The following is a 24,935-nucleotide window of genomic DNA, read 5'->3' as shown; positions in this document are numbered from 1 at the left end:
CAGATCCAGAAGTTTTTAGGTTTGGTATTGCTCACATCAAAATATTCATAGATAATTACTATGCATGTTTGGCTTTGACAGATATGGAGTTGGCAACAACTATGGGGAAGGAAGTTAAGGTTGCTATGGAACTGCCGAAGACTCAAGCTGAATTAAAGAAGTATGCAGATGGAGAAATTTTTTTGAAACCTTTTGGATTGGTGTTTGCTAGAAAAGACAAGAGTGGCAAAGCGAAAAGATTCTTATTTCAAGCTTGCGAAGTGGAAAGGTATACCACGTCTCAATATATGAACTTTATTGTTTGTATGAATAACTGTTCGAAGAATAATCAAGGAGATAAGAAGGAGTTGAAGAAGATTTTATCATGGTATACTGAGATTCAAAGAGTGATGCTTTTTGCTGCACAGATTCTCTCACCTTGATAAGTTCAACATGATTACAAATGGGGAGATTGTAAGGTTGAAATATCTTGTAATATTTCAAAGTCTGTGTAATTGTACTCTTCGTATGTTTTGTTATGTATTTACTAAGGTCTCATGTGTTCGAATCTTAACGTCTAAGCCTAAGTATTTTTTGTACTTTCAATCTCCTATAAATAGGAGTTAAACATTGAGTAGATGGTAAGAGTTAGAGAGTGATAGAGTGTGTTCACCTTTTTTACTATCATTTTACAACTCGTGTTCATTGGAAGTAATTAAGCTAAAACCAAATATAATTTACTTATTGTGTTCAATTATGTTAATTCTACTCTGATTTGATTCAAATACTCGATTATCACTTCATCATATTTGTTGGGTTGACAAAGCAAAATACAATAATTCGTTGATAATCAGTAACTCAATTCAATCGAAAAAGAAACTTGAAACCCAAAATATGCACTTTAAGAAAATGTTAATTTGTAGTAGGATTTTCTTTTTGGAATTGTTTTCCACAAGTTCTAAGCTTTATTATCATCAACTAAGTTTTTGTAACGCTCATTACTTAATCTATGTAACACTTATTACTTATTCTATGTAATAGGTAATGTTTCCTTGTTTGTTATTATTACTATGATACTTGTAAATTTGTTTTAAATCTTTGTAATATGTAACAAGTATTAGGGAATAATAATATTTTCCGTTACACACTTCAAATCAATTACAAAAATAAATAAATGCAATTACATTGGCAATCAAATAGCCATCAAAGGGTCTGGCATTTCTCATTCTAATGGAGGGGAAGAGGGTTGATGTGTGTAAATTCAACTAGTTTTATCCCTACTTTTTATTAATAATTTGAGCACACAAAGGAAGTGAACCTGTCTTTAAGTGGTATAGATTGATAAGTAAGGTATCGAACTCAGGGAACGGAAATTAAACTAATACCTAATTTTAACTAAAACAAATAATAAAAGTAAATGGTTTTTCTCTAGTTTTGCAAGACTAGAAACTTAAGCAAACTAAATTTAACTAATTAACTAAAGCAACAACTATTCACCAAATTTGATAAAGATGTTTCTATTTAGGTTCAACCAATTCACTCCTATGGTTATTTAAGTTAAGGTAGATTAATTGCTATTGGTTACCAATGATAGTAGTTAGGTTCATGTTCATTACTCCTAACCCTTAGACAATTAACTAATTTAAGCGTTGATCAAGTGTTTAAACTAATTAATTCCCTAGATTAATTATTTGGATTAAATAAGATTTGTAATGGTCAATTAAGTTATTAATTCAATTAACCTCTTGTTGATGGTTTCTCAAACAAGCTCACACATTAATCTTTCTATTTTCTTATTAATCTTAGTTTCATACTCATTACTTCCAAGCATACGTTTTAGCATTCACATAGACATATGAGGTTAACAATTAAGTGATGTTCATGCAACCTAATTGCCTTCCAATTAACAGAAAATAGTAGTGATTAACACATAAGGTTCTTTAACAAACTTAATTTAACAAATCACCAATAGACAATTAAACAAAATTCAATAATTAAACCATAGGAGTTCTTTGGTATTCCCCAAACAGAAACAAAAACGAGTTTAGCTCATAGTTGCAGTAGAAACAAGCATAGAAACAAAGTTTATGAAAGCAAACATGTTTAATTCCTAAGTCTAAGTGGTAGAATTAACCTAATTACTTGAATTCTTCCAACTCTTGAAGCTTAGGGTTCTTCAACGCCTTCTGAACCTTTTAGTCGCAGCTAATTCTCCAAAATTCGCCAGGGGTTCTGTCCCATGTGATAAGGATTCGTCTTTTAAAGATATCTCAAAACAGAGGGTACTCGGCGAGTAGCAGAATCAACTCGCCGAGTAGGTCAATACTTATCCGTCTTCAGATTAGCAGTCGTACATATCTTCTAGCATCTCATCGTGTACTCGCCGAGTAAGGTCGATGTACTCGCCGAGTAGGTCTTCCTTTTCACCCTTTAATCTTCTCTTGCTTTCCTTTTCTCCTTTTTGCCTCCAAGCATATCTTTTGGACTGAAAACACAATTCAAAGCATTTTAAGTACCTTTTGTCCATATTATTCTCATAACTAACCAAAAATAACTAAGAATATATGTTAAATAATTAAGTAATTATGCACTTATCAAAATACCCCACACTTGACTTTTGCTTGCCCCCAAGCAAAACTATATTTTAAACACATTAAAATCACATTAATAACTCCAATCCTTCCCAGCCATTATGCCAAGACCGCAACGCATGCATGTGTGTCTAATTCCTAAAAACCCCCCATACTTCAAATACTCACAATCCTCATAAACATTCGCCCACTCACCCCGAACTATGCTCATTTTATGCAACCCTCCGAATCCATCCTCAGAAAACCTCTTTACCCTCAAGGTATTTTTAATTGAGCAACCCAAGCATACATAATCTAGATAATTACAATTTATGATACCACATTGGAGCTCTTTGGAATTCTTCACTTGCTTGATAATTTGATCTTGGATAACTTTGAATTCACCACCTTTGTTGTTTGATTTCTTTGGTATCTTCAACTTTTTGGATTTCTTTGAATTTCCGATCTTCATATTTGATATTTGACTTTGATGCTCCAAAAATTCTTCAAACTTTTTCTTGTAATTCTCTCTTTTTTTTATTTACATGTATTCCTCACTTTTTTTTCACTCAAATCCCTACATGCTTAAGCAGGGGCGCTCAATCTCAACCTTTATTGGCTAATGATAAAAATCTTCCTGGATACATTTCAGGTTTAGGCTGCTAAACATATTGCATCCCTCAGGCTGAGCAGGGTCGTGTTTTTGTCTCATGATTTCACTGAAATAAGGAAGCCACAAATGCACTAGAACGTGTATAGGCTCAACTAAACATTTGGGTTCTCATGCAATTATTAACACAACTTTAATATGGAATCCTAATTTTTACCAAAATTTTCTAATTTAAGACCTAAGCATGTTTAATATTCAACAAATTTTAAAAATTAGCCTAAATTAAGATTCTAAGTGTTCTAAGATGTGACTAACCCCCTACCCCACACTTATTTTATGCAATGCCCTCATTGCATATTATAACAACTAAAAAAATGCAAATAGAGAGAAAGTTGGAACAAACTCCCCTGGGGTAGCAGTCGCTAGGTTGACACTCTCGTCTTCAACTCCTTCTTTTAGTGACTTTAACCATGGGAACAGCTCATCCATGGCACGGGTGTCATATGTCTCGTGTGGTTGATAGCTCGAAAACTCCAAGGAAAAATGGTTGTTGCACAAGCCTCAGTAATAGTGCATAAAGAATGTATGAATGGCGCATAAATAGTAGCCAGAACAAATCAGTTGTCTCCTCCTGCAGCAGGCTACTCGGCGAGTAGGTGAATAAACTCGGCGAGTAGAAGGCGTCGGACAAGTAGATCGTGCAGAAGCAGATGTACTCGCCGAGTAGTATTAGTGCACTCGGCGAGTAGAGCATATAATTCCAGAAGTTTTCTAAATGCTGGCTCTCTTTACTTTAGTGTTGTCATGCAAATATAAATGCACTCTCCAAGAACTCTCTAAACAGCAACACTTTAATAAACTCTCGATTAGTACGGACTCGATCCTAGGAACAAAACTCCATAAGCATTCCTAAAGGCTCTCACTCCTCGCTTGACCATTCCTAAATAGCATGCATCCTAGCTTCAATACCTGAAAAGAAAACTAACAGTAACACTAAAATTTAAACCACTTCACCAAGTTCACAAGTTCACAATTGTCTTTAAAACAAACATCACAAACAAACAAAACAAATAAAAATAAAATCTTCATTCCTCCTCGTCCATCCCGGCTCCTCCAGCTCCACTTCCTCCTTCTCCACTCCTTCGTTGCATCCGTTCGTCCCAATTCATTATGTATGGATAACCGGGTCCCGGCCGCGGGGCAATATGCATTTGTTGGAAAAGATAATCGAAGGATTGATTGGTGTAATTGACTCCTTTCCCTATATCATCCAAGTATCGCCGATACTCCACTTGATTCCATCCTTCGTTATCCTCCACCGGAATCACCGGTGGGTCTTCTCGTACCCGCTCGTTCCTCAGCCTAACCCGCCTTCCCGGCTCCTCGGGGACCACCGGCTCGTCCTCATTCGGGATAGTGAAGGAGTCACCAAATTTTTCCACTATCCGAGCCCTCCTATAGAGTGCCGTATTGAACGGAGGAGGGTGGATAACCGTTAACATTTGGGCTTGCGGTAATTCCAAGATCCCAAATGATCGCGCGAGCCGCGTGATGAACATACCCCCATTGATCTTTGAGTTGATTTTTTCCTTCACAGCTCCCTCCGCAAGAAATTTAGTGATGCAATATGGAAGGTTGCAGAAAACATCGGGGGTGATGATACTCCACATATAAAAGAGATCAAGGGTGGGGACTTTATCCCCATCCTTTCGCATGTTGATTGTGCTCGCAACGAACCGGTGAATAAGTCGATGGATTGGCGAACGAATATGACCTTCTTGAGCAGTAGAAGGTATATAGACCCGGTTTGCAATTGTACTCCACCAAGTCGACGCCACCAAACCCTCGGGAAGTTCTTTGTAGGTGTTTTCCAAGAAGGCTTCAAAATAGTCTGTCATTGCTACTTCTTGGTCGTAAATTCCCAGCCGCCAAGACAACTCCACCATGCTGCATTGTCGCAGCTCTCCCCCTAAAGAAAACGAAATCGTATTTGGGTTGAAAAACTCGTTACCACCTCGGAATGAGATGGTAGCAAAGAATTCCCAACATAGCTCCGCATAGACGGGCTCTTGGATTTTAAATAATTGTAACCAACCATCACAAGTGATGGTGGCATAACCCAAATTGCAGTCTTTCACTAAGTATGGTGTAAGCTCCTCTTCCAAGCCAACATTTCCCATCCAACCCCAATCTACTGCAGTGGGCAAATGAATTTCCTTTTGTCGTAAAGCTTCCAATCTGTTTAAAGCTCTGGTTTTTGAAGATTTGGAGGTGATATGTTGAAAAGATAACCATGGCATATCACCATGGCCTCCTCCTCTTGATGATTGTCCTCTCCTTGCCATGCTCCCTGTATAAACATAACAAAAACACAACAACAAAAAACACCCCATAATTAAAACAGAAAACAATTTCATCTTTGTGGGACCTACTCGCCGAGTACGCGAACATACTCGCCGAGTAGTATGAACACTCGGACAGATCGAAATCGGAACTGTGTAGTCTGCGAATTAGTCCAATTTATCCATAGGTTGTGTATCTAACCACATATGTTGAAGAAATTACACCAAATATCCTCTAATTCATGAGTAAATCAAAGCCCTAAAAATTGTGAAAAACTCCCCAAATCCGAAAATCTACCAAATATGGGGAAATAGGTGGCAAAGATTGGACCTTTCATGAAATTAAAGAGTAAAAATGTTACCTTGGTGCTTGAATTAAGAGAAATTGGAAGAAAATTGACTAGATCTTGAAGAACTTCTTGAGAGGCGGCTGAGAGAGAATGCTCGGCGAGTATGGGGGTGAAGTGTTGAACAAAAGCAATTTTTACAGATTTTATTTTACTGGGTTTAAACCGTCTACTCGCCGAGTATAATGGATCTACTCGTCGAGTACGGACGCGTATTATGAAGTTTTGGCTGTATGTGAACATTTACTCGCCGAGTATAGCCGATATACTCGCCGAGTAAATGTCTCAGATTGAAAAAATTTAAGTTTTTGCCAATTTTACTATGTGAATTCCTTTATTTTAGCCTTTCCACCCCACACTTTTAGTAGAGCTTGTCCTCAAGCACTTAGAGAAGTAGAATGAATGAAGAGAAATGAAAAAAACAATACGAAAAAATAAAGAAAGGGAAAGAAAATGCAAACGTGAAACTCGGGTTGCCTCCCGAGAAGCGCTTCTTTTGATGGAGTCATTAGCTGGACTCCGCCCCTTCTATGTTTTTGTGATTCCGCACAGCAGGAGCTCCTCCATTCCTTCATTGCGGGGGACTCCTTCTTCATATTTCTTCACTCGATCGCCATTGACTTTAAATGGCGTGCCATCTCTCGAGATCAATTCAATAGCCCCATGAGGAAACACCGTCTTGACCACAAATGGACCATCCCACCTTGATTTAAGTTTACCCGAGAAGAGTTTTAGGCGGGAATTGAAGAGTAGTACTTTTTGGCCTTCATGGATGTCTTTGCTTTTGATTCTTTGGTCATGCCATCTCTTGTTCTTTTCTTTATAAAGCCACGAGCTAGAATAGGCCTCATTTCGTAGTTCTTCAAGGGCATTCATTTGCATTAATCGGTTGGTCTTCAATTCTTCCATGTCAAAGTTACATCTTTTTAGCGCCCAATATGCCTTGTGCTCGATTTCAACCGGTAAATGGCATTGCTTCCCATAAACTAACCTATATGGTGTAGTACCAATAGGTGTTTTGAAAGCGGTACGAAACGCCCATAGCGCGTCATCCAATTTATCCGACCATTCTTTGCGATTGCTTCCCACCGACTTCTCCAAGATACGCTTCAAAGCTCGATTGGTAACTTCCGTTTGCCCACTCGTTTGCGGGTGGTATGATGTGGAGAACTTATGGGTCACCCCATATTTCTTGAGCACCTTGTCCAATTGATCATTGGCAAAGTGTGTACCACGGTCACTAATTAGGGCCTTTGGAACACCAAACCGGGAGAATAGTCTTTTCAAGAACCGTACCACTACCCGTCCGTCATTTGTAGGTAACGCCTGCACCTCCGCCCATTTTGACACATAATCCACCGCCACGAGAATGTACTTGTTTCCTTTGGATGTGGGGAATGGCCCCATGAAGTCTATGCCCCACACGTCGAACACCTCGCACACTTGAATGCTATGTTGTGGCATTTCATTACGGGAGGAAATGTTTCCCACCCTTTGGCAAGCATCGCATTCTTTGACATATTGGGCTGCATCTTTGAAGATTGTAGGCCAATAAAACCCAATGTCAAAGATCTTCTTCGCGGTATAGTATGCTCCATGATGTCCTCCCGTGGGTCCGCTATGACATTGCTCTAGTATTTTTCGACTCTCCTTTCCGAACACACATCTTCTTATAATCCCGTCCGCGCAGCTTCGGAAGAGGTATGGATCGTCCCAAAAGTAATATTTGATCTCCGAAAAGAATTTCTTCTTTTGTTGACTACTATAATCCTTCGGGACGTAATTGGTAGCTAAATAGTTAGCTATATCCGCAAACCATGGCTCCTCTCCCACGGACACCATAATGTATTCATCCGGGAAGTCGTCTCCATCCTTATCTTCTTGCAATGCCGGGTTCTCGAGCCTAGATAAATGATCGGCCGCTACGTTCTCCATTCCTTTCTTATCTCGTATCTCTATATCGAATTCTTGAAGAAGCAGCACCCATCGTATTAGTCTTGGCTTGGCATCCTGTTTGGAAAACAAATACTTGATAGCCGAGTGGTCAGTAAAAACAGTGGTTTTAGATAAAACCAAATAAGGGCGAAATTTATCAAAAGCGTAAACTACGGCTAACAGTTCTTTTTCAGTAGTGGTATAATTCTCTTGGGCAGGATTCAAGGTCTTGCTTGCATAATAAATGGGTTGAAAATGCTTGTCAACCCTTTGTCCAAGGACCGCTCCTAGTGCATAGTCACTCGCATCACACATGATCTCGAAGGGTAAGTTCCAATTTGGTGCTATAATGATTGGGGCATTAGTTAATTTTTCTTTTAAAAAGTCAAATGCCTCTAAACACTCTTTAGTGAAATTAAAGGGTGCATCTTTTAATAATAATTGTGTTAGAGGTTTCGTAATTTTGGAAAAATCTTTAATAAAACGCCGGTAAAAACCTGCGTGTCCCAAAAAGCTTCTAATGCCCTTCACATTAGTTGGCGGGGGTAATTTAGCGATGGTGTCTATCTTTTCCCGATCCACCTCAATTCCCTTTTTAGAGACTTTATGTCCCAATACTATACCCTCCTTGACCATGAAATGACACTTTTCCCAATTTAGAACCAAGTCGGTTTTCTCACATCTAGCAAGCATCGAGTCAAGATTTGTGAGGCAGTCATTAAAAGAAGATCCAAATACAGAGAAGTCATCCATAAAGACCTCCATGAATTTTTCCACCATATCATGGAATATGGCGGTCATGCACCTTTGAAATGTCGCAGGTGCATTGCATAGGCCAAATGGCATGCGTCTATAGGCGAAGGTCCCACTGGAGCATGTAAAGGTGGTCTTTTCTTGGTCCATTGGGTCTATGGGTATTTGGAAATACCCGGAAAACCCGTCTAAGAAGCAATAGTAGCTATGGCCCGAAAGTCTCTCTAACATTTGGTCTATGAAAGGAAGGGGAAAATGGTCTTTGCGAGTGGCATCGTTTAGCTTGCGATAATCGATGCACACTCGCCAACCGGTTACCGTTCGCGTTGGAATTAACTCGTTCTTCTCGTTGGTAATGACCGTCATTCCTCCTTTCTTAGGCACCACCTGGACCGGACTCACCCATGGGCTATCGGAGATGGAGTAGATGATTCCTGCATCCAAAAGCTTGACCACCTCCTTCTTGACGACTTCTTGCATGTTCGGGTTTAATCTTCTTTGATGTTGCACCACCGGCCTGGCTCCTTCTTCTAAGTTTATTTTGTGAGAGCAGTAGGATGGACTTATTCCCTTTATGTCGGAGATGCTCCATGCGATGGCTCTTTTCCTTTTCTTCAATACTCGTACAAGCTCTTCCTTTTCCGTCTTGGAGAGATCTGAGGCTATAATCACTGGCTTCTGATTTCCTTCTTCCAGAAAGGTGTATTCCAGATGGTTAGGCAGTGTTTTGAGCTCCAATTTAGTGTGCATAGTAGCGGACTCGCCGAGTGCAGGTATGGTACTCGGTGAGTTCATGGCGGCGTTTGCGACTGCTGACTTTTCTTCAGGTGTACTCGGCGAGTAGATCGGGTCTACTCGGCGAGTAGGGCTTTCAGCTTGGTTTTTGAGTTCTTCATACTCTGCTTCCTCCAACAGTCTTTCAATCTCTAATAAGTCTTTTTCTGGATCAAACACTTCTTCCAAAGCTGCAAACTTGCTGGAGTCTTCAGGTATGTCTTCTTCTAATAACTCGTCAAGCATGTCGATTGAGAACGCCGTGTCGTCACTACTCCTTGAGTCCTTCATGGCTTGGTCTACCCCGAATGTTACTGAGTCATCCCCAACTCGCAATGTGAGCTTTGAGTCTCTCATGTCTACGATGGCGCTAGCGGTGTTGAGGAAGGGTCTTCCAAGGATGATTGGTACTTGCGGATCCGCCTCCATGTCTAGGATGATGAAGTCAGCCGGGAAGACAAACTTGTCTACTTTCACTAATAGATCTTCACATATGCCTCTTGGGAAAGTAACAGTCTTGTTTGCCAAATGAATTGCCATCCGAATTGGCCTTGGCTCCGGGAGGTCCAGCTTTTTGAAGAACGAGTATAGCATAAGGTTCACACTCGCTCCCGAATCAGCTAAAGCATGAATTGCTGCCAAGTTGCCAAATTGGCAAGGTAGAGTTAAGCTCCCCGGATCACCCTTCTTCTTTGGTAAATTGTTTAGCATGGCGGCGGAGCAATTCTCATTCAATACTACTTTCTGCACCTCTTCCATCTTTCTTCTATTAGTGAGGAGTTCCTTAAGGAACTTTGCGTACTTGGGCATTTGCATGACGGCTTCGATGAAAGGAATGTTTATTTGAAGAGTTTTAATATAATCAAGGAACTTCTGATACTCCTCTTCCTGCTTCTCCTTCTTGGCTCGGGCTGGGTACGGCATTGGAGGCTGGTATGGTTTCAAGGGTGGCTGATCATTCGTTTTTTCAGATGTACTCGCCGAGTCCATCGGTCCTACTCGGCGAGTAGGGCTCTCAGATTGTGAATGTTGGTTTTCAGCTTGTGCTTCCGTTCCTTCCTTCTACGAGTCCTTATTCGCTTCAGTACGAATGGGGGCAAGGGGAGTAATAACCTTCCCACTTCTTGTGGTAATAATGTTCACTTTCGCGCCTCGTGGGTTGTTCTCGGTTTTGCTAGGAAGCTCACCCGGTGACCTTTGGTTTAGTTGTTGAGCGAGTTGCCCAAGCTGAGTTTCTATATTATGGATGGATGCTTGCTGGTTCCTGAGCATTGTTCTTGTTTCTTGGATAGCAGCATCGTGGTCACTGTGTCTTTTCTCGGAAGCAGCCACAAATTTAGTTAGCATCTCTTCCAAGCTTGGCTTCTTCTCTTGCGCCGGCTCCTCTTTTTGGTAGAATCCTCTCCCTTTTTGTCTAAACTTCTCCTCCTTGGCCTTCTTGTACTCTTCGTAAGGCAGCCACTCCTTCTTTTGCTTTCGCCAGTCTTCATCATACCGGTCACCGCTCGAAAAGCATGCTTGTGCCTTTTTGTTGTCGTGCTCATCCAAATCACAATCTCTAGTGAGGTGAGGTCCATTGCAATTCTCGCAACCCACCCGTATGGCATGGATAGTTTGATCCATTTTGTCCATTCTTCTATCCATGGTTTTTAACATGGCCATGACCACGGATAAATCTTCAGTAGCAGCGTACGCGGCTCCCCTCGTGACATCATTCCTTGGGTTGTGGTATTCTCTAGAGTGTTTAGAGAATTCTTCAATTAATTCTTTGATCACCGGGGGTGGCTTCTTTGTAAGTGGGCCTTGTGAGTCTAGCAGCTGCCGGGTCGTGACATTGACTCCATCATAAAAGATGGAAACTTCTTGTTGGCTATTTAGATCATGGTGTGGGCAATTTCGTAGCAGACTTTTGTACCTGTCCCATGCTTCATATAACGACTCTCCAGCATGTTGTTCAAAATTTGCAATGGCCTTCTTGAGCTTGGCTATCTTGGATGGTGGGCAAAAGTGATCAATAAACTCTTCCTTCATTCTGGCCCAAGTAGTGACTGACCCGGGAGGAAGTGATTTGAGCCAGTCTTTAGCAGCACCCTTGAATGTTACCGGAAGCATCCGAAGCAGCTGAGTTTCGCGGGTGACATTTGGAATGTTGAAGTAATCAGCAACATCATTTACTTCATCCAAATGTTTGTAGGCATCTTCATGATCTTTCCCGTAGAAAGGTATCTCCTTGAGTGAAGCTAGGATATGACCTTTTAGCTCAAAGGTGGCAGTTGCGGGAATTGCGGGTTGCACAAGTCCCGGGCCATGGTCGTCGCGCATCCTCTTCTTCCATTCTCCCATGGGAATTTCATCAATGTTAGCCATAGTGAATGCTAACTCTTCCTCCGATTCGGTGTCTTGTTCGTAAGTTGCCTCGTCTTCTTCCTCGGTTTCGTATCTAATCTCTTCTTGAATTGGCTCTTCAATTATTAAGGAAGCGCTTGAAGCTCCTGATTTGCTGCTCTTCTTTTTCCCGAAAACAGTCTTCAAGTTGGACAATGGTGATTTCTTTGGTGTGCTTGAACTCTCCACGTCCTTCCCTTTGTTTCTTTTCAATTCGGATTCGGGGTCTTCAAATGGGGGTACCAGTGGTGTGTTTGCTCCTCTGGTCATGAAAGTCCTGAAATTAATCAAATAAAAGCGTAAAAAGAACAAAAAGATTGCAAACAACTAAAAGAAAAAAATCCTAAAAAAAGCTGTTACTCGCCGAGTAGGTGCGAATGCACTCGGCGAGTATCAGTGATTTTTCAAAAAAAATTCTAAGTTTTAAACCTAACTAAAACAGATACTAAAACCTAATTACTAGTTACTAAACTGCAATAAATGAACTTTATGCGAGTAAACTCACACAAAGGATCGAAAAAATTAGGAATTAGCTTAATTATTTAGAACCGTTCCCCGGCAACGGCGCCAAAAACTTGATGTGTGTAAATTCAACTAGTTTTATCCCTACATTTTATTAATAATTTGAGCACACAAAGGCAGTGAACCTGTCTTTAAGTGGTATAGATTGATAAGTAAGGTATCGAACTCAGGGAACGGAAATTAAACTAATAGCTAATTTTAACTAAAACAAATAATAAAAGTAAATGGTTTTTCTCTAGTTTTGCAAGACTAGAAACTTAAGCAAACTAAATTTAACTAATTAACTAAAGCAACAACTATTCACCAAATTTGATAAAGATGTTTCTATTTAGGTTCAACCAATTCACTCCTATGGTTATTTAAGTTAAGGTAGATTAATTGCTATTGGTTACCAATGATAGTAGTTAGGTTCATGTTCATTACTCCTAACCCTTAGACAATTAACTAATTTAAGCGTTGATCAAGTGTTTAAACTAATTAATTCCCTAGATTAATTATTTGGATTAAATAAGATTTGTAATGGTCAATTAAGTTATTAATTCAATTAACCTCTTGTTGATGGTTTCTCAAACAAGCTCACACATTAATCTTCCTATTTTCTTATTAATCTTAGTTTCATACTCATTACTTCCAAGCATACGTTTTAGCATTCACATAGACATATGAGGTTAACAATTAAGTGATGTTCATGCAACCTAATTGCCTTCCAATTAACAGAAAATAGTAGTGATTAACACATAAGGTTCTTTAACAAACTTAATTTAACAAATCACCAATAGACAATTAAACAAAATTCAATAATTAAACCATAGGAGTTCTTTGGTATTCCCCAAACAGAAACAAAAACGAGTTTAGCTCATAGTTGCAGTAGAAACAAGCATAGAAACAAAGTTTATGAAAGCAAACATGTTTAATTCCTAAGTCTAAGTGGTAGAATTAACCTAATTGCTTGAATTCTTCCAACTCTTGAAGCTTAGGGTTCTTCAACGCCTTCTGAACCTTTTAGTCGCAGCTAATTCTCCAAAATTCGCCAGGGGTTCTGTCCCATGTGATAAGGATTCGTCTTTTAAAGATATCTCAAAACAGAGGGTACTCGGCGAGTAGCAGAATCAACTCGCCGAGTAGGTCAATACTTATCCGTCTTCAGATTAGCAGTCGTACATATCTTCTAGCATCTCATCGTGTACTCGCCGAGTAAGGTCGATGTACTCGCCGAGTAGGTCTTCCTTTTCACCCTTTAATCTTCTCTTACTTTCCTTTTCTCCTTTTTGCCTCCAAGCATATCTTTTGGACTGAAAACACAATTCAAAGCATTTTAAGTACCTTTTGTCCATATCATTCTCATAACTAACCAAAAATAACTAAGAATATATGTTAAATAATTGAGTAATTATGCACATATCAAAATACCCCACACTTGACTTTTGCTTGCCCCCAAGCAAAACTATATTTTAAACACATTAAAATCACATTAATAACTCCAATCCTTCCCAGCCATTATGCCAAGACCGCAACGCATGCATTTGTGTCTAATTCCTAAAAACCCCCCATACTTCAAATACTCACAATCCTCATAAACATTCGCCCACTCACCCCGAACTATGCTCATTTTATGCAACCCTCCGAATCCATCCTCAGAAAACCTCTTTACCCTCAAGGTATTTTTAATTGAGCAACCCAAGCATACATAATCTAGATAATTACAATTTATGATACCACATTGGAGCTCTTTGGAATTCTTCACTTGCTTGATAATTTGATCTTGGATAACTTTGAATTCACCACCTTTGTTGTTTGATTTCTTTGGTATCTTCAACTTTTTGGATTTCTTTGAATTTCCGATCTTCATATTTGATATTTGACTTTGATGCTCCAAAAATTCTTCAAACTTTTTCTTGTAATTCTCTCTTTTTTTTATTTACATGTATTCCTCACTTTTTTTTCACTCAAATCCCTACATGCTTAAGCAGGGGCGCTCAATCTCAACCTTTATTGGCTAATGATAAAAATCTTCCTGGATACATTTCAGGTTTAGGCTGCTAAACATATTGCATCCCTCAGGCTGAGCAGGGTCGTGTTTTTGTCTCATGATTTCACTGAAATAAGGAAGCCACAAATGCACTAGAACGTGTATAGGCTCAACTAAACATTTGGGTTCTCATGCAATTATTAACACAACTTTAATATGGAATCCTAATTTTTACCAAAATTTTCTAATTTAAGACCTAAGCATGTTTAATATTCAACAAATTTTAAAAATTAGCCTAAATTAAGATTCTAAGTGTTCTAAGATGTGACTAACCCCCTACCCCACACTTATTTTATGCAATGCCCTCATTGCATATTATAACAACTAAAAAAATGCAAATAGAGAGAAAGTTGGAACAAACTCCCCTGGGGTAGCAGTCGCTAGGTTGACACTCTCGTCTTCAACTCCTTCTTTTAGTGACTTTAACCATGGGAACAGCTCATCCATGGCACGGGTGTCATATGTCTCGTGTGGTTGATAGCTCGAAAACTCCAAGGAAAAATGGTTGTTGCACAAGCCTCAGTAATAGTGCATAAAGAATGTATGAATGGCGCATAAATAGTAGCCAGAACAAATCAGTTGTCTCCTCCTGCAGCAGGCTACTCGGCGAGTAGGTGAATAAACTCGGCGAGTAGAAGGCGTCGGACAAGCAGATCGTGCAGAAGCAGATGTACTCGCCGAGTAGTATTAGTGCACTCGGCGAGTAGAGCATATAATTCCAGAAGTTTTCTAAATGCTGGCTCTCTTTACTTTAGTGTTGTCATGCAAATATAAATGCACTCTCCAAGAACTCTCTAAACAGCAACACTTTAATAAACTCTCGATTAGTACGGACTCGATCCTAGGAACAAAACTCCATAAGCATTCCTAAAGGCTCTCACTCCTCGCTTGACCATTCCTAAATAGCATGCATCCTAGCTTCAATACCTGAAAAGAAAACTAACAGTAACACTAAAATTTAAACCACTTCACCAAGTTCACAAGTTCACAATTGTCTTTAAAACAAACATCACAAACAAACAAAACAAATAAAAATAAAATCTTCATTCCTCCTCGTCCATCCCGGCTCCTCCAGCTCCACTTCCTCCTTCTCCACTCCTTCGTTGCATCCGTTCGTCCCAATTCATTATGTATGGATAACCGGGTCCCGGCCGCGGGGCAATATGCATTTGTTGGAAAAGATAATCGAAGGATTGATTGGTGTAATTGACTCCTTTCCTTATATCATCCAAGTATCGCCGATACTCCACTTGATTCCATCCTTCGTTATCCTCCACCGGAATCACCGGTGGGTCTTCTCGTACCCGCTCGTTCCTCAGCCTAACCCGCCTTCCCGGCTCCTCGGGGACCACCGGCTCGTCCTCATTCGGGATAGTGAAGGAGTCACCAAATTTTTCCACTATCCGAGCCCTCCTATAGAGTGTCGTATTGAACGGAGGAGGGTGGATAACCGTTAACATTTGGGCTTGCGGTAATTCCAAGATCCCAAATGATCGCGCGAGCCGCGTGATGAACATACCCCCATTGATCTTTGAGTTGATTTTTTCCTTCACAGCTCCCTCCGCAAGAAATTTAGTGATGCAATATGGAAGGTTGCAGAAAACATCGGGGGTGATGATACTCCACATATAAAAGAGATCAAGGGTGGGGACTTTATCCCCATCCTTTCGCATGTTGATTGTGCTCGCAACGAACCGGTGAATAAGTCGATGGATTGGCGAATGAATATGACCTTCTTGAGCAGTAGAAGGTATATAGACCCGATTTGCAATTGTACTCCACCAAGTCGACGCCACCACTCCCTCGGGAAGTTCTTTGTAGGTGTTTTCCAAGAAGGCTTCAAAATAGTCTGTCATTGCTACTTCTTGGTCGTAAATTCCCAGCCGCCAAGACAACTCCACCATGCTGCATTGTCGCAGCTCTCCCCCTAAAGAAAACGAAATCGTATTTGGGTTGAAAAACTCGTTACCACCTCGGAATGAGATGGTAGCAAAGAATTCCCAACATAGCTCCGCATAGACGGGCTCTTGGATTTTAAATAATTGTAACCAACCATCACAAGTGATGGTGGCATAACCCAAATTGCAGTCTTTCACTAAGTATGGTGTAAGCTCCTCTTCCAAGCCAACATTTCCCATCCAACCCCAATCTACTGCAGTGGGCAAATGAATTTCCTTTTGTCGTAAAGCTTCCAATCTGTTTAAAGCTCTGGTTTTTGAAGATTTGGAGGTGATATGTTGAAAAGATAACCATGGCATATCACCATGGCCTCCTCCTCTTGATGATTGTCCTCTCCTTGCCATGCTCCCTGTATAAACATAACAAAAACACAACAACAAACAACACCCCATAATTAAAACAGAAAACAATTTCATCTTTGTGGGACCTACTCGCCGAGTACGCGAACATACTCGCCGAGTAGTATGAACACTCGGACAGATCGAAATCGGAACTGTGTAGTCTGCGAATTAGTCCAATTTATCCATAGGTTGTGTATCTAACCACATATGTTGAAGAAATTACACCAAATATCCTCTAATTCATGAGTAAATCAAAGCCCTAAAAATTGTGAAAAACTCCCCAAATCCGAAAATCTACCAAATATGGGGAAATAGGTGGCAAAGATTGGACCTTTCATGAAATTAAAGAGTAAAAATGTTACCTTGGTGCTTGAATTAAGAGAAATTGGAAGAAAATTGACTAGATCTTGAAGAACTTCTTGAGAGGCGGCTGAGAGAGAATGCTCGGCGAGTATGGGGGTGAAGTGTTGAACAAAAGCAATTTTTACAGATTTTATTTTACTGGGTTTAAACCGTCTACTCGCCGAGTATAATGGATCTACTCGTCGAGTACGGACGCGTATTATGAAGTTTTGGCTGTATGTGAACATTTACTCGCCGAGTATAGCCGATATACTCGCCGAGTAAATGTCTCAGATTGAAAATTTTTAAGTTTTTGCCAATTTTACTATGTGAATTCCTTTATTTTAGCCTTTCCACCCCACACTTTTAGTAGAGCTTGTCCTCAAGCACTTAGAGAAGTAGAATGAATGAAGAGAAATGAAAAAAACAATACGAAAAAATAAAGAAAGGGAAAGAAAATGCAAACGTGAAACTCGGGTTGCCTCCCGAGAAGCGCTTCTTTTGATGGAGTCATTAGCTGGACTCCGCCCCTTCTATGTTTTTGCGATTCCGCACAGCAGGAGCTCCTCCATTCCTTCATTGCGGGGGACTCCTTCTTCATATTTCTTCACTCGATCGCCATTGACTTTAAATGGCGTGCCATCTCTCGAGATCAATTCAATAGCCCCATGAGGAAACACCGTCTTGACCACAAATGGACCATCCCACCTTGATTTAAGTTTACCCGAGAAGAGTTTTAGGCGGGAATTGAAGAGTAGTACTTTTTGGCCTTCATGGATGTCTTTGCTTTTGATTCTTTGGTCATGCCATCTCTTGTTCTTTTCTTTATAAAGCCACGAGCTAGAATAGGCCTCATTTCGTAGTTCTTCAAGGGCATTCATTTGCATTAATCGGTTGGTCTTCAATTCTTCCATGTCAAAGTTACATCTTTTTAGCGCCCAATATGCCTTGTGCTCGATTTCAACCGGTAAATGGCATTGCTTCCCATAAACTAACCTATATGGTGTAGTACCAATAGGTGTTTTGAAAGCGGTACGAAACGCCCATAGCGCGTCATCCAATTTATCCGACCATTCTTTGCGATTGCTTCCCACCGACTTCTCCAAGATACGCTTCAAAGCTCGATTGGTAACTTCCGTTTGCCCACTCGTTTGCGGGTGGTATGATGTGGAGAACTTATGGGTCACCCCATATTTCTTGAGCACCTTGTCCAATTGATCATTGGCAAAGTGTGTACCATGGTCACTAATTAGGGCCTTTGGAACACCAAACCGGGAGAATAGTCTTTTCAAGAACCGTACCACTACCCGTCCGTCATTTGTAGGTAACGCCTGCACCTCCGCCCATTTTGACACATAATCCACCGCCACGAGAATGTACTTGTTTCCTTGGATGTGGGGAATTGCCCCATGAAGTCTATGCCCCACACGTCGAACACCTCGCACACTTGAATGCTATGTTGTGGCATTTCATTACGGGAGGAAATGTTTCCCACCCTTTGGCAAGCATCGCATTCTTTGACATATTGGGCTGCATCTTTGAAGATTGTAGGCCAATAAAACCCAATGTCAAAGATCTTCTTCGCGGTATAGTATGCTCCATGATGTCCTCCCGTGGGTCCGCTATGGCATTGCTCTAGTATTTTTCGACTCTCCTTTCCGAACACACATCTTCTTATAATCCCGTCCGCGCAGCTTCGGAAGAGGTATGGATCGTCCCAAAAGTAATATTTGATCTCCGAAAAGAATTTCTTCTTTTGTTGACTACTATAATCCTTCGGGACGTAATTGGTAGCTAAATAGTTAGCTATATCCGCAAACCATGGCTCCTCTCCCACGGACACCATAATGTATTCATCCGGGAAGTCGTCTCCATCCTTATCTTCTTGCAATGCCGGGTTCTCGAGCCTAGATAAATGATCGGCCGCTACGTTCTCCATTCCTTTCTTATCTCGTATCTCTATATCGAATTCTTGAAGAAGCAGCACCCATCGTATTAGTCTTGGCTTGGCATCCTGTTTGGAAAACAAATACTTGATAGCCGAGTGGTCAGTAAAAACAGTGGTTTTAGATAAAACCAAATAAGGGCGAAATTTATCAAAAGCGTAAACTACGGCTAACAGTTCTTTTTCAGTAGTGGTATAATTCTCTTGGGCAGGATTCAAGGTCTTGCTTGCATAATAAATGGGTTGAAAATGCTTGTCAACCCTTTGTCCAAGGACCGCTCCTAGTGCATAGTCACTCGCATCACACATGATCTCGAAGGGTAAGTTCCAATTTGGTGCTATAATGATTGGGGCATTAGTTAATTTTTCTTTTAAAAAGTCAAATGCCTCTAAACACTCTTTAGTGAAATTAAAGGGTGCATTTTTTAATAATAATTGTGTTAGAGGTTTCGTAATTTTGGAAAAATCTTTAATAAAACGCCGGTAAAAACCTGCGTGTCCCAAAAAGCTTCTAATGCCCTTCACATTAGTTGGCGGGGGTAATTTAGCGATGGTGTCTATCTTTGCCCGATCCACCTCAATTCCCTTTTTAGAGACTTTATGTCCCAATACTATACCCTCCTTGACCATGAAATAACACTTTTCCTAATTTAGGACCAAGTCGGTTTTCTCACATCTAGCAAGCATCGAGTCAAGATTTGTGAGGCAGTCATTAAAAGAAGATCCAAATACAGAGAAGTCATCCATAAAGACCTCCATGAATTTTTCCACCATATCATGGAATATGGCGGTCATGCACCTTTGAAATGTCGCAGGTGCATTGCATAGGCCAAATGGCATGCGTCTATAGGCGAAGGTCCCACTAGAGCATGTAAAGGTGGTCTTTTCTTGGTCCATTGGGTCTATGGGTATTTGGAAATACCCGGAAAACCCGTCTAAGAAGCAATAGTAGCTATGGCCCGAAAGTCTCTCTAACATTTGGTCTATGAAAGGAAGGGGAAAATGGTCTTTGCGAGTGGCATCGTTTAGCTTGCGATAATCGATGCACACTCGCCAACCGGTTACCGTTCGCGTTGGAATTAACTCGTTCTTCTCGTTGGTAATGACCGTCATTCCTCCTTTCTTAGGCACCACCTGGACCGGACTCACCCATGGGCTATCGGAGATGGAGTAGATGATTCCTGCATCCAAAAGCTTGACCACCTCCTTCTTGACGACTTCTTGCATGTTCGGGTTTAATCTTCTTTGATGTTGCACCACCGGCCTGGCTCCTTCTTCTAAGTTTATTTTGTGAGAGCAGTAGGATGGACTTATTCCCTTTATGTCGGAGATGCTCCATGCGATGGCTCTTTTCCTTTTCTTCAATACTCGTACAAGCTCTTCCTTTTCCGTCTTGGAGAGATCTGAGGCTATAATCACTGGCTTCTGATTTCCTTCTTCCAGAAAGGCGTATTCCAGATGGTTAGGCAGTGTTTTGAGATCCAATTTAGTGTGCATAGTAGCGGACTCGCCGAGTGCAGGTATGGTACTCGGTGAGTTCATGGCGGCGTTTGCGACTGCTGACTTTTCTTCAGGTGTACTCGGCGAGTAGATCGGGTCTACTCGGCGAGTAGGGCTTTCAGCTTGGTTTTTGAGTTCTTCATACTCTGCTTCCTCCAACAGTATTTCAATCTCTAATAAGTCTTTTTCTGGATCAAACACTTCTTCCAAAGCTGCAAACTTGCTGGAGTCTTCAGGTATGTCTTCTTCTAATAACTCGTCAAGCATGTCGATTGAGAACGCCGTGTCGTCACTACTCCTTGAGTACTTCATGGCTTGGTCTACCCCGAATGTTACTGAGTCATCCCCAACTCGCAATGTGAGCTTTGAGTCTCTCATGTCTACGATGGCGCTAGCGGTGTTGAGGAAGGGTCTTCCAAGGATGATTGGTACTTGCGGATCCGCCTCCATGTCTAGGATGATGAAGTCAGCCGGGAAGACAAACTTGTCTACTTTCACTAATAGATCTTCACATATGCCTCTTGGGAAAGTAACCGTCTTGTTTGCCAAATGAATTGCCATCCGAATTGGCCTTGGCTCCGGGAGGTCCAGCTTTTTGAAGAACGAGTATGGCATAAGGTTCACACTCGCTCCCGAATCAGCTAAAGCATGAATTGCTGCCAAGTTGCCAAATTGGCAAGGTAGAGTTAAGCTCCCCGGATCACCCTTCTTCTTTGGTAAATTGTTTATCATGGCGGCGGAGCAATTCTCATTCAATACTACTTTCTGCACCTCTTCCATCTTTCTTCTATTAGTGAGGAGTTCCTTAAGGAACTTTGCGTACTTGGGCATTTGCATGACGGCTTCGATGAAAGGAATGTTTATTTGAAGAGTTTTAATATGATCAAGGAACTTCTGATACTCCTCTTCCTGCTTCTCCTTCTTGGCTCGGGCTAGGTACGGCATTGGAGGCTGGTATGGTTTCAAGGGTGGCTGATCATTCGTTTTTTCAGATGTACTCGCCGAGTCCATCGGTCCTACTCGGCGAGTAGGGCTCTCAGATTGTGAATGTTGGTTTTCAGCTTGTGCTTCCGTTCCTTCCTTCTGCGAGTCCTTATTCGCTTCAGTACGAATGGGGGCCAGGGGAGTAATAACCTTCCCACTTCTTGTGGTAATAATGTTCACTTTCGCGCCTCGTGGGTTGTTCTCGGTTTTGCTAGGAAGCTCACCCGGTGACCTTTGGTTTAGTTTTTGAGCGAGTTGCCCAAGCTGAGTTTCTATATTATGGATGGATGCTTGCTGGTTCCTGAGCATTGTTCTTGTTTCTTGGATAGCAGCATCGTGGTCACTGTGTCTTTTCTCGGAAGCAGCCACAAATTTAGTTAGCATCTCTTCCAAGCTTGGCTTCTTCTCTTGCACCGGCTCCTCTTTTTGGTAGAATCCTCTCCCTTTTTGTCTAAACTTCTCCTCCTTGGCCTTCTTGTACTCTTCGTAAGGCAGCCACTCCTTCTTTTGCTTTCGCCAGTCTTCATCATACCGGTCACCGCTCGAAAAGCATGCTTGTGCCTTTTTGTTGTCGTGCTCATCCAAATCACAATATCTAGTGAGGTGAGGTCCATTGCAATTCTCGCAACCCACCCGTATGGCATGGATAGTTTGATCCATTTTGTCCATTCTTCTATCCATGGTTTTTAACATGGCCATGACCACGGATAAATCTTCAGTAGCAGCGTACGCGGCTCCCCTCGTGACATCATTCCTTGGGTTGTGGTATTCTCTAGAGTGTTTAGAGAATTCTTCAATTAATTCTTTGATCACCGGGGGTGGCTTCTTTGTAAGTGGGCCTTGTGAGTCTAGCAGCTGCTGGGTCGTGACATTGACTCCATCATAAAAGATGGAAACTTCTTGTTGGCTATTTAGATCATGGTGTGGGCAATTTCGTAGCAGACTTTTGTACCTGTCCCATGCTTCATATAACGACTCTCCAGCATGTTGTTCAAAATTTGCAATGGCCTTCTTGAGCTTGGCTATCTTGGATGGTGGGCAAAAGTGATCAATAAACTCTTCCTTCATTCTGGCCCAAGTAGTGACTGACCCGGGAGGAAGTGATTTGAGCCAGTCTTTAGCAGCACCCTTGAATGTTACCGGAAGCATCCGAAGCAGCTGAGTTTCGCGGGTGACATTTGGAATGTTGAAGTAATCAGCAACATCATTTACTTCATCCAAATGTTTGTAGGCATCTTCATGATCTTTCCCGTAGAAAGGTATCTCCTTGAGTGAAGCTAGGATATGACCTTTTAGCTCAAAGGTGGCAGTTGCGGGAATTGCGGGTTGCACAAGTCCCGGGCCATGGTCGTCGCGCATCCTCTTCTTCCATTCTCCCATGGGAATTTCATCAATGTTAGCCATAGTGAATGCTAACTCTTCCTCCGATTCGGTGTCTTGTTCGTAAGTTGCCTCGTCTTCTTCCTCGGTTTCGTATCTAATCTCTTCTTGAATTGGCTCTTCAATTATTAAGGAAGCGCTTGAAGCTCCTGATTTGCTGCTCTTCTTTTTCCCGAAAACAGTCTTCAAGTTGGACAATGGTGATTTCTTTGGTGTGCTTGAACTCTCCACGTCCTTCCCTTTGTTTCTTTTCAATTCGGATTCGGGGTCTTCAAATGGGGGTACCAGTGGTGTGTTTGCTCCTCTGGTCATGAAAGTCCTGAAATTAATCAAATAAAAGCGTAAAAAGAACAAAAAGATTGCAAACAACTAAAAGAAAAAAATCCTAAAAAAAGCTGTTACTCGCCGAGTAGGTGCGAATGCACTCGGCGAGTATCAGTGATTTTTCAAAAAAAATTCTAAGTTTTAAACCTAACTAAAACAGATACTAAAACCTAATTACTAGTTACTAAACTGCAATAAATGAACTTTATGCGAGTAAACTCACACAAAGGATCGAAAAAATTAGGAATTAGCTTAATTATTTAGAACCGTTCCCCGGCAACGGCGCCAAAAACTTGATGTGTGTAAATTCAACTAGTTTTATCCCTACATTTTATTAATAATTTGAGCACACAAAGGCAGTGAACCTGTCTTTAAGTGGTATAGATTGATAAGTAAGGTATCGAACTCAGGGAACGGAAATTAAACTAATAGCTAATTTTAACTAAAACAAATAATAAAAGTAAATGGTTTTTCTCTAGTTTTGCAAGACTAGAAACTTAAGCAAACTAAATTTAACTAATTAACTAAAGCAACAACTATTCACCAAATTTGATAAAGATGTTTCTATTTAGGTTCAACCAATTCACTCCTATGGTTATTTAAGTTAAGGTAGATTAATTGCTATTGGTTACCAATGATAGTAGTTAGGTTCATGTTCATTACTCCTAACCCTTAGACAATTAACTAATTTAAGCGTTGATCAAGTGTTTAAACTAATTAATTCCCTAGATTAATTATTTGGATTAAATAAGATTTGTAATGGTCAATTAAGTTATTAATTCAATTAACCTCTTGTTGATGGTTTCTCAAACAAGCTCACACATTAATCTTCCTATTTTCTTATTAATCTTAGTTTCATACTCATTACTTCCAAGCATACGTTTTAGCATTCACATAGACATATGAGGTTAACAATTAAGTGATGTTCATGCAACCTAATTGCCTTCCAATTAACAGAAAATAGTAGTGATTAACACATAAGGTTCTTTAACAAACTTAATTTAACAAATCACCAATAGACAATTAAACAAAATTCAATAATTAAACCATAGGAGTTCTTTGGTATTCCCCAAACAGAAACAAAAACGAGTTTAGCTCATAGTTGCAGTAGAAACAAGCATAGAAACAAAGTTTATGAAAGCAAACATGTTTAATTCCTAAGTCTAAGTGGTAGAATTAACCTAATTGCTTGAATTCTTCCAACTCTTGAAGCTTAGGGTTCTTCAACGCCTTCTGAACCTTTTAGTCGCAGCTAATTCTCCAAAATTCGCCAGGGGTTCTGTCCCATGTGATAAGGATTCGTCTTTTAAAGATATCTCAAAACAGAGGGTACTCGGCGAGTAGCAGAATCAACTCGCCGAGTAGGTCAATACTTATCCGTCTTCAGATTAGCAGTCGTACATATCTTCTAGCATCTCATCGTGTACTCGCCGAGTAAGGTCGATGTACTCGCCGAGTAGGTCTTCCTTTTCACCCTTTAATCTTCTCTTACTTTCCTTTTCTCCTTTTTGCCTCCAAGCATATCTTTTGGACTGAAAACACAATTCAAAGCATTTTAAGTACCTTTTGTCCATATCATTCTCATAACTAACCAAAAATAACTAAGAATATATGTTAAATAATTGAGTAATTATGCACATATCAAAATACCCCACACTTGACTTTTGCTTGCCCCCAAGCAAAACTATATTTTAAACACATTAAAATCACATTAATAACTCCAATCCTTCCCAGCCATTATGCCAAGACCGCAACGCATGCATTTGTGTCTAATTCCTAAAAACCCCCCATACTTCAAATACTCACAATCCTCATAAACATTCGCCCACTCACCCCGAACTATGCTCATTTTATGCAACCCTCCGAATCCATCCTCAGAAAACCTCTTTACCCTCAAGGTATTTTTAATTGAGC

At 40.6% G+C, this 24,935-nt stretch overlaps 2 non-coding genes across 2 annotated transcripts; both read left to right on the top strand.

Moving 5' to 3' along the window:
• The first annotated feature begins 11,186 nt into the window (after positions 1-11,186).
• LOC145003626 (small nucleolar RNA R71) lies at positions 11,187-11,293 on the top strand. Its single transcript, XR_013662079.1, has one exon. It is a non-coding gene; the product is annotated as a small nucleolar RNA R71 (small nucleolar RNA).
• A 10,937-nt stretch (positions 11,294-22,230) lies between these two features.
• Positions 22,231-22,337, top strand: LOC145003625 (small nucleolar RNA R71). Its single transcript, XR_013662078.1, has one exon. It is a non-coding gene; the product is annotated as a small nucleolar RNA R71 (small nucleolar RNA).
• Positions 22,338-24,935: the final 2,598 nt, after the last annotated feature.

This window comes from Lactuca saligna, chromosome 6, assembly GCF_052625555.1.
Source record: "Lactuca saligna cultivar CGN05327 chromosome 6, ASM5262555v1, whole genome shotgun sequence".
Taxonomy (NCBI): domain Eukaryota; kingdom Viridiplantae; phylum Streptophyta; class Magnoliopsida; order Asterales; family Asteraceae; genus Lactuca; species Lactuca saligna.
This window is presented reverse-complemented; position numbering and strand designations above follow the sequence as displayed.